The sequence below is a fragment of the Hippopotamus amphibius genome, chromosome 9 (genome assembly GCF_030028045.1).
Source record: "Hippopotamus amphibius kiboko isolate mHipAmp2 chromosome 9, mHipAmp2.hap2, whole genome shotgun sequence".
NCBI lineage: Eukaryota > Metazoa > Chordata > Mammalia > Artiodactyla > Hippopotamidae > Hippopotamus > Hippopotamus amphibius.
This window is the reverse complement of record NC_080194.1, coordinates 121444991-121457026: the sequence shown is the minus strand read 5'-3', so window position 1 is coordinate 121457026 and position 12036 is coordinate 121444991. Positions and strand designations below refer to the sequence as shown.

Genomic DNA, 12036 nt, shown 5'->3' with positions numbered 1-12036 from the left:
AAACCAGTGCTGCGGTCCCCACTGGGTAGTGGTCCAGGTGCTCTTTATTCATCTCTAGAAGTTGGAAGTGGATTCACGTGAGGGTTATGGAATAGGGTACAGTTACTATTTCCCCAGGGAAAGGGCTTGGACCTGATGTGGAGATGGGGGTAGGCGACGAACTCGGGTCTCTCCTCCTCTCTGTGGTGCAGCTTCAGGAAGACTGTCAGCGTGCTCACTCCTACCCCGGGGAGCGCCACAAAGTAGGTGAGGGCCTTCCACATGCAAGCTGAGCCCTCCTAGCCATGGGTGCCACTCGACATAGGCCGCCCCAGCTGCAGCAAGAACGACCTTAAAGCCCAGAAACCTGGGATCCAGCTGCTGCCACCATTTTCCACGTGGATCCGGCACTTTCTTAAGTGCCAGCACCTTCTTAAGTTAGATATACTTCTAACCACACAACTTAGCCATTCCACTCCTAAGTAATCACTCCAGAGAGATAAGCCCGGCTGTGCACACAAAGTCTCGTATGTGAATGTTCATAGCAACTCTACTCTGAATAGCCAAAAATGGGGAAAAACAAATTTCTATCAATAAACTAACTGGCAAACGAAATATGGTATTATTCATATGCTGACATACTATCAGCAATAAGAAGGAACAAACTACTGATACTTGGAGAACAAGGATGAATTTCAACGTCATTATGCTGAGTGAAAGAGGCAGATAGCAAAGGGTACATAATGTATGATGCGTTTCTATAAAGATGTTAAATTGCAAAATAATCCATCATGACAAAAAGCACATCAGTGGTTGCCAGGGGCCAGGCGCTTCCCTAAAACTCAGCATTCCTGTTCACAGGAGTACAGCAAGGAATCTTTCCAGGGTGATGGAAATGGTCTGTCTCGACTGGGCTGGAGGTTTCATGGGTGTGTGTAACCACCAAAGCTCTCGGGACTGTACCCTTTAAACGGATGCCTTTATTGTGCATAAACTGTACCACAATAAGATTCATTTAAAAATCAATAGCATAACAAGTGTTGGCAAGGATGTGGAGAAACTGTTACACTGTGCATTGCTGACGGGGATGTACAATGGTGTGGAAAACAGTCTGGCGGTTCATCAAAAACTTAAGCACAGAATTACCACATGACCCAGCAATTTAAGATATGCCCCAGGGGACTTCCCTAGTGGTCCATGCTCCCAATGCAGGGGCCTGAGTTTGATCCCTGGTCGGGGAACTAAGATCCCACAGACCTCAATTAAGCCCGTGCACCACAACTACCAAGCCTGTGAGCTCTAGAGCCTGTGCACCGCAACTAGAGAAGCCCGCACGCTGCAACAAAGACCCAGCACAGCCAAATAAATAAATAAATAAATAAACAACTTAAGCACGGAATTACCACATGACCCAGCAATTAAGATATACTCCAAAGTTTTGCAAATAGGGCTGAATCAGATATTCGTGCACCCACGTTCACAGCAGCGTTATCCACAAAGGCCAAAAGGGGAAAAGAACCCAAATGCGTGTTGGCAGATGAATCGATAAGTGAAATGCGGTATAATTCACGCAGTGGAGTATTATTCAGCCATAAAAAGGAATGGAGTTCTTATACATGCTACAACATGTATGAACCTAGAAAACTATGCGCAGTGATACAAGAACAAATATTGTGTGATTCCATTCACATGAAATGTCCACATTAGGGAAATCCACAGAGACGGAAAGTATAGCAGAGGTTACCAGAAGGGGGTGGGGAAGCGAGTTATTGTTTAATGAGTACACAGTTTCTGTTTCAGAAGATGAAAAAGTTCTGGAAATGGACAGTGGTGATGGTTACGTGACATTGCGAATGTACTTAATGCTACTGAATTGTACATCTAAAAATCATTAAAATTGTAGATTTTGTTTTATGTATATTTTACCACAATAAAACGTCAATAGCATTCCTGTATGTCAAAAACAGATTTAATAGAAAAATATATCATTTCTATAACAATGAAATCCACAAAGTCTCTGGAAATCAACCTAACTAGGAAGACAGAACACCTAACTTTACGTGGAAGAATCCAGCATGATAAAGGGCCCCTGACATTATTCTATAAACTCAATTCAACCCTAATAAAAATTCTAGGAGGACTTTTTTTTCAGGAATTCAACAAATTAATTCAAAAAATAAAGAGAATAAAAATCCGTGATCTAAAAAGAAGAGGCAGGCTCCCAGATATTAAGACAAAGCTACAGTGATTAAGATAGGAACAGAGAAAAGCACAGACTAGAGATTTCAGGCAAAACACACCCATCCGCATGTGGGGCTTCATACATGGGGAGATGGTTCGGCAAAGCAATGGGAGGGGAGGGGCAGGTCCGTGAGGCCGATGTGTTGGAAAACAGGACCCCCTGAGAGAAGAAAAGTAAAGCAAGACCCCTAGATTACATCGTGTACAAGTTGGATACCCAATGTGTTAAAGACGTATGTGTGGCTGAGGAGATGCCAAGAACCCCAACAGCACCTGCACTGCACGGGCTGGGTTATCAGGCTTCATCAGAATCAAGGACCCTTATTCAACAGACAAACCGGCAGCTAACAGGCGGGTGTCAGACAGAGAGAAGAGTCGTCCGACACCTAAATGCCATGGCTCAGGAAGAACACATGGAGAACCACACATCAACAAGAAAAGCCGGAAACCAATAGAAACGGGGCTCAGGAGATGACCAGGAATTCTCACAGGGAGGCTGAGTGGCTAGTGGCTTGTGAAGCCAGGTTTAACCTTTGCAGGAAACTTCGAAAGCTGGACTCAAACAGGAGATGTACGAAATTAGAAAGGTGAGTAATAACAGGTGTTGAGACACAGCCAGCGATAGTTTTTTTTTTGTAATAAACAAAAGTAAGTGAAGCTCATTAAAGAAATGTAGACAAACGTGGACAGAAGACAGCGGCCCTGGTTCCTCGAGGCACTGTCCTGATGCACCACGTGCTTCCACTCGCCCACCCCTCACCCGAGACCCCTGAGTGTCCTATCAGCTGTGGTCAGGCAGCCCTTGGCTTTTTCACTCTTTTTGAGCGAACCAAATGATTTGGGGGCTGTTTATTGTGCCCGTTAAAAAAAAAAAACTTTTTAATTTTATTTTCACATGCCTAATTCATTCTCGTCAGGGCCCCTCCAGCCATGCCTAAGAATTTGGATAAACAGTCAGTCCTGGCTTCGCTGCTTCCACTGCTGGACCCATTTAGCTCTGATCTGAAAATTCCCACGAGGCCAAAGGCAGCCAGCCAGCTCCTCCGGGCAGGACCCATGTCCTCAGAGGGCAGGAGCCATGCCCCAAGCTCCGTAGGCTGGCTCTTGCTCTGACTTCTCAAAAAATCTGTCCCTCGATGTGTGCAAAATAGAAAAGGGGACCAAAGTTTGCCGGCCTGGAGCCTGGGGCCAACCTGTCAGTAAGCTTCTGCTCCCGGTCACCACTTCCAGGAAGACTTCCTGATCTCAACTCTGCTGGCCCCGCTGGCCATGTTCCTGAGTATACTGTCCCTGGCCTGCTTCCAGATGAGCTGGTGCCTGTGAGTGGCTGTCCTGAGCTGGGGGGTGCAGAGGGGCACAGGATCACCATGTGCCCAGCCAACTCTTGTTCCTCATGCCCAGCTGCCCAGCTGCCCCCCGCTGGGCCTCTGCTGCCACCTCCTGGGGCCCAGCCTCCGGAGGCAGCACAGCCAGGACGTTACGCACTGTGGCCAGGCTCGCCTGTGGCCCTTCCTGCTGATTGTGGATGGCGCCGTCCTGGCCCGGGCCCTGGCGGACACCTCTGCAGTGCCTTCCGGCAGATGTAGGAGTAGGCAGGCGTGGACAGGCCTGGCCCCAGGTCTGGGGGGGCCTGGGTGTGATTCCGCCCACGTGCCCTGACTCAAGAATGAGGGGCTGCAGCAGTGTCTTCAAGCTGCTCCCTGCGCTGGCACCCAGAGCATCTACAGAAACTTCATGACCTACAAGGCATCTGGGGGTGAGGGTAGGTAGGCAGGGCAACCTTAACCCTCTGACCCCCCCACCTCACCGCAGTCCAGGATCCTGGGGCGGTCACTGGGGGGCAGGGGATGGGTAGGGCTCGGGGGCGGCCCTGACTAGAGCCAGAGGTCAGGCTTAGACCCCGAAGGGCCCATCCCAGGGCCCAGGCTTGGGGGCTGTCTCCCCCGCAGGCATATGAACCCCAGTGTGGGCTGAGAAGGGGCCCCCGGGTACCCTCACATGCCACAGGGGTGCAAACTCCCAGCTGTGGCTGGAAGGACACCTGGGAAACAGCATGTCTCCAGCGAAGCACCTGCTGGGCTAGAACCTCAGGCACAGTGAGGGAGGGGTGACGAGGAGGGAGAGGGAGGCGGGGGAGGGTGACTTTGAGCAGACAGGTCGGAGGACAGAAGCCAGGGGACGACCAGGCTAACAGGTGTCAGGGTGGGGGTACAGCCAGGCTGATGGGCAGTGCCCACCCCAGGCCCGGGTCCTGGATAGACTTGTGCCAGCCCAGGTGGCCACCTTCCCTGTGGCCTCAGGCGCCATCACCCAGAAGCTGGCTGTGGACCAGGTCCTGGACCAGCTCTTCCTGGAACTCTCCAGGTGAGCCTCAAGACTGGCACCTGGCCTCCACGTGGCAGGCATCCTGGGCACCTGGGATGGAGTACCCAGCCCCTCCCACCCGGCCCTCAGGCTGGTCCTGTGCCCCACTCGGCACCACCAAGCCCACACAGTAGGTCCTCCTTCGACCTGCAAGGCCCCCACCATGTTCCAGGACAGCTTCCAAGGGTTAGTGGCCGAGTGGTGCTGGGGGCCACCCCACATGACCATTGAGGTCACTGCTTCCCCACTGTCCTCGGGCTCCCGGAATGTTTCCAATTCTGAGAGAACACAGGCCACTCACACACAGACACACCTGCCCGCAGACGTGGCCACCTCAGGGGGAAGGGTCCGGATTGGGGTGTGGAGGACTGCAAGGTGTGTGGAGAGGGCAGGGATGGGGAACAAGGGCTGACCCTAGAGGGGTCCCAGGTCACCTCCTCCACACCCACCACGGAAGGGGAACCAAGGCAGACATGGAGAGATGGGCCAGGACCTCAGAGAATTCAGGGCTGCCGCCCTCCTTGGCCAGGCTAACAGCTGTCAGGGTGGGGGTATGGCCAGGCTGATGGGCAGCTGCAGGACCCCACCCTGGGCACACACGGGGCCCTGCCGGGGTCTCCTGCTCTGCAAAGTGGATCCCTCTCCGCCCCACACACTAAGGCTGCCGGCTTCCTCCTCGAGAGTCCCAGTGCCCCCAACACAAGAAAGATATCATCTTCTGGGGGCTCAGAGGACCCCCAGGTGCTGTGGCTCTGCAGGATGAGGGGGAAAGGGAGCCTGGGGTGGGGTCTCCTGACGAGGGCCCACCATCTCACAAGCTGGAGGCTCGCCAGGCCTGGCTGCTGGGGCCCCAAAGCACACTTTCCTCCCACAGGCAGCAGTCAGACCTAACCTTCACAAACCAGTAAGAATGTCGCAGAGAAAACCAGCCAGGCTTCCAATGGCCAAGTGGCCTCCAGGCACATGTGGGTCACATCCCAGAGCTGTCCCCTGGGGTGGGGGCTGTCTGAGCTGGCCCCCCTGGGGAGCTCCATGGAGCACCCTGGAAGGTGCCAGGGCGCAGGGCCAAGTGGGGAAGAGCCAGTCCGGGGTGGTGGGGGCTGGGAGACGGGATGGGCAGACAGCGTCTAGGGCCACACACAGGGCTGGTGGGGTGTTGACAGATGGGGGAGTCAGGTGGGGGTCAGACGTGGCAGCAGGGCACAGGAATGATGCCTGTGTCCCCAAAAAGGGGGTGCCCCTGAGGATCGCCGGGTGCTGCTGGCCGCCAGCATGCCACGGAGGGACATGTTTGTGAACCCTGACCCCTGGGAAGTCTGGGTGGGCAGCCCAGCCTGTCTCAGAGCCTGTCACCTTCTCAGGGCCAGGCTGGTGGACACCCTGTGCTCCTGCCTAGTGTACCTGGGCCAACCAGCCCCAGTCCTGCTGTGAGGGCCACGGGGGCCAGAGGTCCTACGACAGATGGAGGGGCTGCCTTTCCAGAAGCCAAGCCCCCAGGACCTGCTGGGTGAGCCCACAGATCTGCAGGCTGTGGGCCATCACAGGCCGTGCTGGCCTGGGTGGAGACCCCCCGCCCAGCAGCTCCACTACCCTGCTGCCAGGCATACGCTTCCTCAGCTGCTCCAGATGCCCCCTGACAACTTGGAGACTGAATGCAAGGGGCCCCCGGGGCTGCAGACGAGCCGGCCTGACGCTCTAACATGGTGGCCGGGGCTGACAGCACCGCAAACCAGTTGCAAACCTGCCATTGGGACAGGCCGATGTGATGGTTTAGCAGATCCCCTGGAGAGCTGCCACAGAAGCCAGCTTAGTGACCTGCACTCACCCTACTGAGAGCACAGACCAGGTGCCTGGCCGCCCTTCACAGGCCCAAAGCCCTCAGGCCCTGCGGCAGAGGTGTGGGGCTGCTGTACCCAGCACCCCATCAGCCAGTAGAGGGGCTCCTCTCAGCCTCCCTGCTGGGGCTGCTGGGCCCACTGTCCCCATGGAGAGGTGGTCTCTGGGCCCCCTGCTTGGGGACACCTGTCCACAGGCCAACCTCCCGTGCCTGTGGACAGGTGTGTGTCACCACTGCACAGCCAGGTCCTTTCTGTGGCCAGCTCTTCCTGAAGCCCCCGCCCACCAGGCAGGAGAAGAGGGGGGACCCCAAAGGGTTGCTGGGCTCTTCCTGAGCCCCCTCCTCTCCCGGCCCTGCCTGCCTCTCATTAGGTGCTAATTGCCGCGTGCACCAGGCCTCCCAGGGCTGTTGCTGGGCTCACACCTGTTGACAAGATGTGGTGGCCCCAGCGGGAAGGCGCCCGCTGTTGATTATGCTGCTAATGACGTGCTCATCGCCCACAGTAATTCCTTTCACCAAATAAAGCCCTGCTCAGCCCAGGGGTGTGCCCAGGCGGCTGGGGTGGGGCCCCCTCAGGCAACCGGGGAGCTTTCTCTCCTGGATTCTAGAGTGAGAGGCACAGGGACCACCCTCGCGTCAGACCCGCCCCACGTGGGGCCTCCCTGCTCCCCAGCTCTCAGAGCCTGGAGACGCCTCTGAGGGCAGTGAAAGTGGCTTCAGGGACAGGCCTGGAGGCCATGCCCCCACGTCCACTGACGTGGGGTGGGGGGAGCACCCAGGACCAGCAGAGACCTGGGCTGATCTGCCTAGAACCCCCTGAAGGTGAAGACTCTCCCCTCGTAAGGAGACCCCTAGCTGGCTGCCCACATTAACAAACAACAGAGTCCCCGGTTTATAAAGAGCGTGGGGGCAGGCTTAGAAGGTGAGAGCCACTTGGCTGGGTACGAGGCTGGCCTTGTCCTCAGACACTTGCCTGAGGCAGGCCCCTGGGACGCATGTCCCCTGCAGCCGCGCGGGCAGGGGCTTGCAATCCTGCAGTCTCCCCACTCCTCCCACCTGGCAGCTCCTGGGCCCCCAAACTTAATACTGAGCACCTCTCAGCAGGTGACCCTGCAGTGCTGGGGCAGCAGCAGGAAGTCCCTCCCCACGGCCCTGGTCACCCCTCTCCAACCCTATGCCCAATGTGGGGCATCTAGGTGGGTCCCGTGGAGTGCAGAGACCTTGACCGTGTGCGCTACACCCTGGACACAGGTCCCTGCTCCTACACCCCAGCCACGTGGAACCCCACTTCTGTCCAATTTGGGGGGCCCTTAAAGGATTCAGTAAATGTTTGAAATCACATGTTTAGGAAAATTTTTAATTTATTTTGGAAAAGACAAAACACCTTTTACTTGTCCCCACCTGGGCCATTTATTCCCACTGCACACAGGCTGTTTGCCTCAAAAAGACAGCTGCTGGCCCAGCCCTGGGCTAGTGCTCCTCAGCACTGGGGCCTTCCTCCCCTCCATCCCACCGGTGCCCTGAGGACCTGCCCAATCCCTGTAGGAGGTGGGCTACAGCCAGGTGAGATGCACCCCATCATACAGCTGTCCTCTGACCCCCAGCGTCCCACGAAAACTTGGACATGTGGCCTGCAGTTGACTGAATGGTAAGCCCCCAGATATCTCTCCAGCGGTACCCGTGGATGAGGCCTTATTTGGAAAAAGAGACTTTGCCGATGTAATTAAGTTAAGAATCTCAAGAAGGGCTCATCCTGGATTAGGGTGGCCCTAAATCCAAGTATCCTTACAGGATAAGGGAGGGGAGAAGACACACAGGAGCCATATGAATGAAGACAGAGGTTGGAGGGATGTGGCTCAGGCTCAGGAATGCCTGGAGCCTCCAGAGGCTGGAGGAGATGGGAAGGATTCCCCGCCCCGCCCCCCGCCCCCGGAGCCTTTAGAGGGGGCACGGGCCTGCCAACACCTTGATTTCAGACTTCTGGCCTCCAGAGCTACAAGAGAATACACTTCTGTGGTTTTAAGCCTCCCAGCCGTGGTGCCGAGACCAGCTCGGCGACTCGAGGTGAGTGACGGGTGCCGCAAGCTTGAAGAAGACACAGACACAGACTGAAGAGAAAAGTGGGACCGGGGGGCTCAAGACCTCTCGGATCAAGAGCCCCGCTGACTCATCCCAGGCTGCTTTTATTGAGTTCGTGGGCTAACATTCTCAGGTTACACTCATAAACAGTCAAAGGCCTCACATGATTGAGGCAATTATCTTTGTTTACTTCCTGGGTCCGAGTTGAGCAGGTGTGGATTTGAGCTGGGGGTGGAGAGCAAAACAGCCCTGGGGGCAGGAGACCTCTCTCAGATATTAGGGGTCTGTGCCCCACCCGTGTTGGCCTCTCTGCGACTGTGCCTGTCTTAGGTTGTTCCTCCCTTGAGGAATCTTACCCGTCTCTGGCTAACCAGTCATCCTCTAGGGCCAAACACGGTGATATAAGGAAGGCTCTATGTACCACCCCTGTTGGCCCCTCTGCGGCTGTGCCTGTCTTAGGTTGTTCCTCCTCTGAGGAATCTTACCCGTCTTTGGCTAACCAGCCATCCCTCAGGACCAAACAGGGTGATATTAGTCTCCACGCCCCACACCCTCAGCTCCTCCACTGCTCAAGCAGGACATTCTGAATCCCATCGCTCGGCCCACATACTTCAACATTTTCAATGTTTCAAAAAGGTTCCAGAATGTCTTCCCACACCGTGGGGTTGTTCCAACAGCCACAGGACATGAACACGGGTCCGACCCCTCACAGCGTGAAACTCTGAGCCCAACCGCAGGAGCGGTAGGCAGCTCCACACGCCTCGGGAGAAACCCTGACCACTCCCATCCAGCGATCAGATGGTCGACGGTCAGCTTTGGACAAAGCGGGTCCCGTGGGCACATCCAGAGCAGAGGCCAGGCTCAGCACCTGCTCCAGTTCAGGGAAAGGGGTGCCCACACACAGCCCCAGCATCGGGGCAGCTGGCACAGGTCCACCAAGTACAGCCTCAGGGGCCCCAGCCCCTCTGCCCCTGCCCCGTGTCCTCATCTGGCCCTCAAGGTCCCCTACGTGTGTAAACGCTGGTATTGCACATGGGAAGTGCAGGGTGAATGCTTGATAATAACGATGATGAAACAATTTGCAAAACGTGAGAGCAGGCACGCCAGGGGCGAGGGTCTCTAGGGACATGGCTGTGAGTTAATGGAAGACCCTCGAGGGGCTGAAAAGTCTCTGCTCCTGGCTCTACCCAGAGCAGGCAGGAGGAGGATCTGCCCTCGTCGTGGGGGGGTGGGGGGGGTGGCGGAGAAAACCCCGGCTCAGCTTTTTTTTTAACCAGAAACTGGCTCTGGCAGTCACCTTGGCACTTCTACAGGGACAGCGGGGCTGATGGTTCAAAACTGGGCAGACCAGGGTGTCCTTACTGCCTGGGCCTCTGGGGGCCACCTTGAGGCAGCCAGCTTGAGTGGCAGCCTCCAGCCCCATTGTTTTTTTTTAACAGTTTTATTGAAATATAAATTCACATACCATGCAATTTGCCTAAAGTGTGCAAGTCAGTGGTTTTTAACATATGATGTTATTAATTTTTAAATTGTGTTAAAATATATATAACAAAATTGGCCACTGTAACCATTTTTAAGCGTACAATTCAGGGGCGTGAGTTACATTCACAATGTTGTGCAACCATCGCCACTATCTATTTCCAAAACTTTTTCATCATCCCAAACTGAAACCCCTTCCCAAGGCCCTGGTAACCTCTAATCTACTTTCTGTCTCTCTGGACCTGCCTGTTCTGCACATCTCACATAAGTGGAATCACACACTAGCGGCATCTGCGTCTGGCTCACTCACTGAACACAGTGTCTTCAGAATTCATCTACGTTACAGTGTGTCAGCGCTTCATCCTTCTATAGCTGAATGACAGGCCATGGTGTGGGTGGACCACATTTCTTTATCCACGTTTGCCGATGGCCCTTTGGGCTGTTTCCACCTTTTGACTAGCCCCCACCTTTGCTCCACTGGCTCTGGGGGAAAGAAAGATGGAAACAGCCCTGCATATCTACACGTCAAACTGTCCCCCTCTCTCATTAGAAGAGCCCTTCTTTGTTCCCCAGCCTCCGCCAGAGCCCCCACTGCTATAAACCCTCTCCATCACCCGAGCCTAACCAACCCTCATCCTACCCCAATCCCAACAGTCCTTGTTATTCTCACACATTTTTAGTAAACATCCTCTGGTGCACTGAAGTGAAATTAAGTTTATTTGGTACTTGCCTGGTTCCAATAATGAGTGAGATTGTTGAGATTTCAGGTATCATACCCCAGACCTAAGATATTAACAGGACAGGGATGCTGGGGCCTAGAAGCCTACCAGATACGGCCCCTGCGGAAAGCCCCTCTCGCTGCTGAGAAGGAAGTTCCCGTCCTGGAATCCAAGAGGAGCCACGGCAGGTGCTGGAAGAGGCTGTGCCAGGAGGTGGGCCTTGGGCACCTTGACCCCACAGTTAACCTGCAGGCAGGTGGAGAGTCACCAGGTAGAGCCCATGTCAGGACAAGAACTCCAAGAAGAACACAGGCTGGGATGGGCACCCAAAACGTGAGATCATGCCCAGGGGATATTCTGGGGCTGATCCTGCCAGGGCACCTTCAGGGCTGGGCCCACGTGGGGACCAGGGATGGGCTAGACTGGACCACTGGAGTTTTCTGGAAAGCCCCCATTAAAAAGTGGTCACTACATGTATATGACCACTCAAGAAGTGAGTCCAGGGACTTTCCTGGTGGTGTAGTGGTGAAGAATCCTCCTGCCAATGCAGGCGACACGGGTTCGATTCCTGTGTGGTGGAGCAACTAAGCCTGTGTGCCACAATTACTGAGCCTGCACTCTAGTGCCCACGTGCCACAACTACTGAGCCCATGTGCTGCAACTACTGAGGCCCAAGTGCCTAGAGCCTGTGCTCGGCAACAAGAGAAGCCACCGCAATGAGAAGCCCCCGCAGGGCATCGAAGAGTAGCCCCCTCTCGCCACAACTAGAGAAAGCCCGCGCGCAGCAACGAAGACCCAACGCAGCCAAAAAAAAAAAAAAAAAATAAGAACTGAGTCCAGCCAGAAGCGGTTCTGTCTCAGGTAATGAAATCTCACCGGGAAATGGAGTTTTCTCAAGCTGTCCTCCGACGTAACCGCGGGCTCCCTCTGAGAAGCCCAGGGCTGAGCCGCAGCCTCGGGAGGATCGGCTCCCCATCCCTGTCACCCTCATTTTCTTCTCTCTTCAGCAGGAACTGGGCGCCTCTGCGTGCCCGGCGCCCTTCTGGGTTCTTGGACTGCGTCCGGAACCAAGTAAAGCAAGTCCGTTGCATCTCTCCCGGGGCAGAGATGCCGGGGGCCGCACACCTGGCCGACAGGTGAGCCCGGGACCGCGAGGGAGGAGCCCCGCTTCCCCACCGCCCCTCTGCCCCCCCCACCCCGGCCCGCGCCCTGGCGGCGGGGAAGGTGAGAGGTGCCCGAGCTTGCCTGCAGGGGGCGAGCGCCTTTAAGGCGCCCGGCCGCTGGGCCAGTCGCGCATGCGCCAAGTGGGCACTTTCCGGCAGCGTGGCGGAACCGCCT

At 55.5% G+C, this 12036-nt stretch overlaps 1 protein-coding gene across 4 annotated transcripts in view; it reads right to left on the bottom strand.

Annotated features, from left to right (window-relative positions):
* MSLN (mesothelin) overlaps positions 1–12036 on the bottom strand; it is a 31140-nt gene that overhangs the window by 8648 nt on the left and 10456 nt on the right. For 2 of the 4 annotated variants that reach the window (XM_057747893.1, XM_057747897.1), the window contains exons 1-2: positions 11575–11877; positions 10807–10944 (exon numbers count right to left, since the gene is read on the bottom strand). The exons of 1 other annotated variant lie outside the window; for it this stretch is intronic. The gene's annotated coding sequence lies outside the window, so the exon portion shown is untranslated. Of the gene's footprint in view, positions 1–10806; positions 10945–11574; positions 11878–12036 lie in introns of those variants that run through there. One more of the 4 variants, XM_057747894.1, reaches the window with a different exon arrangement.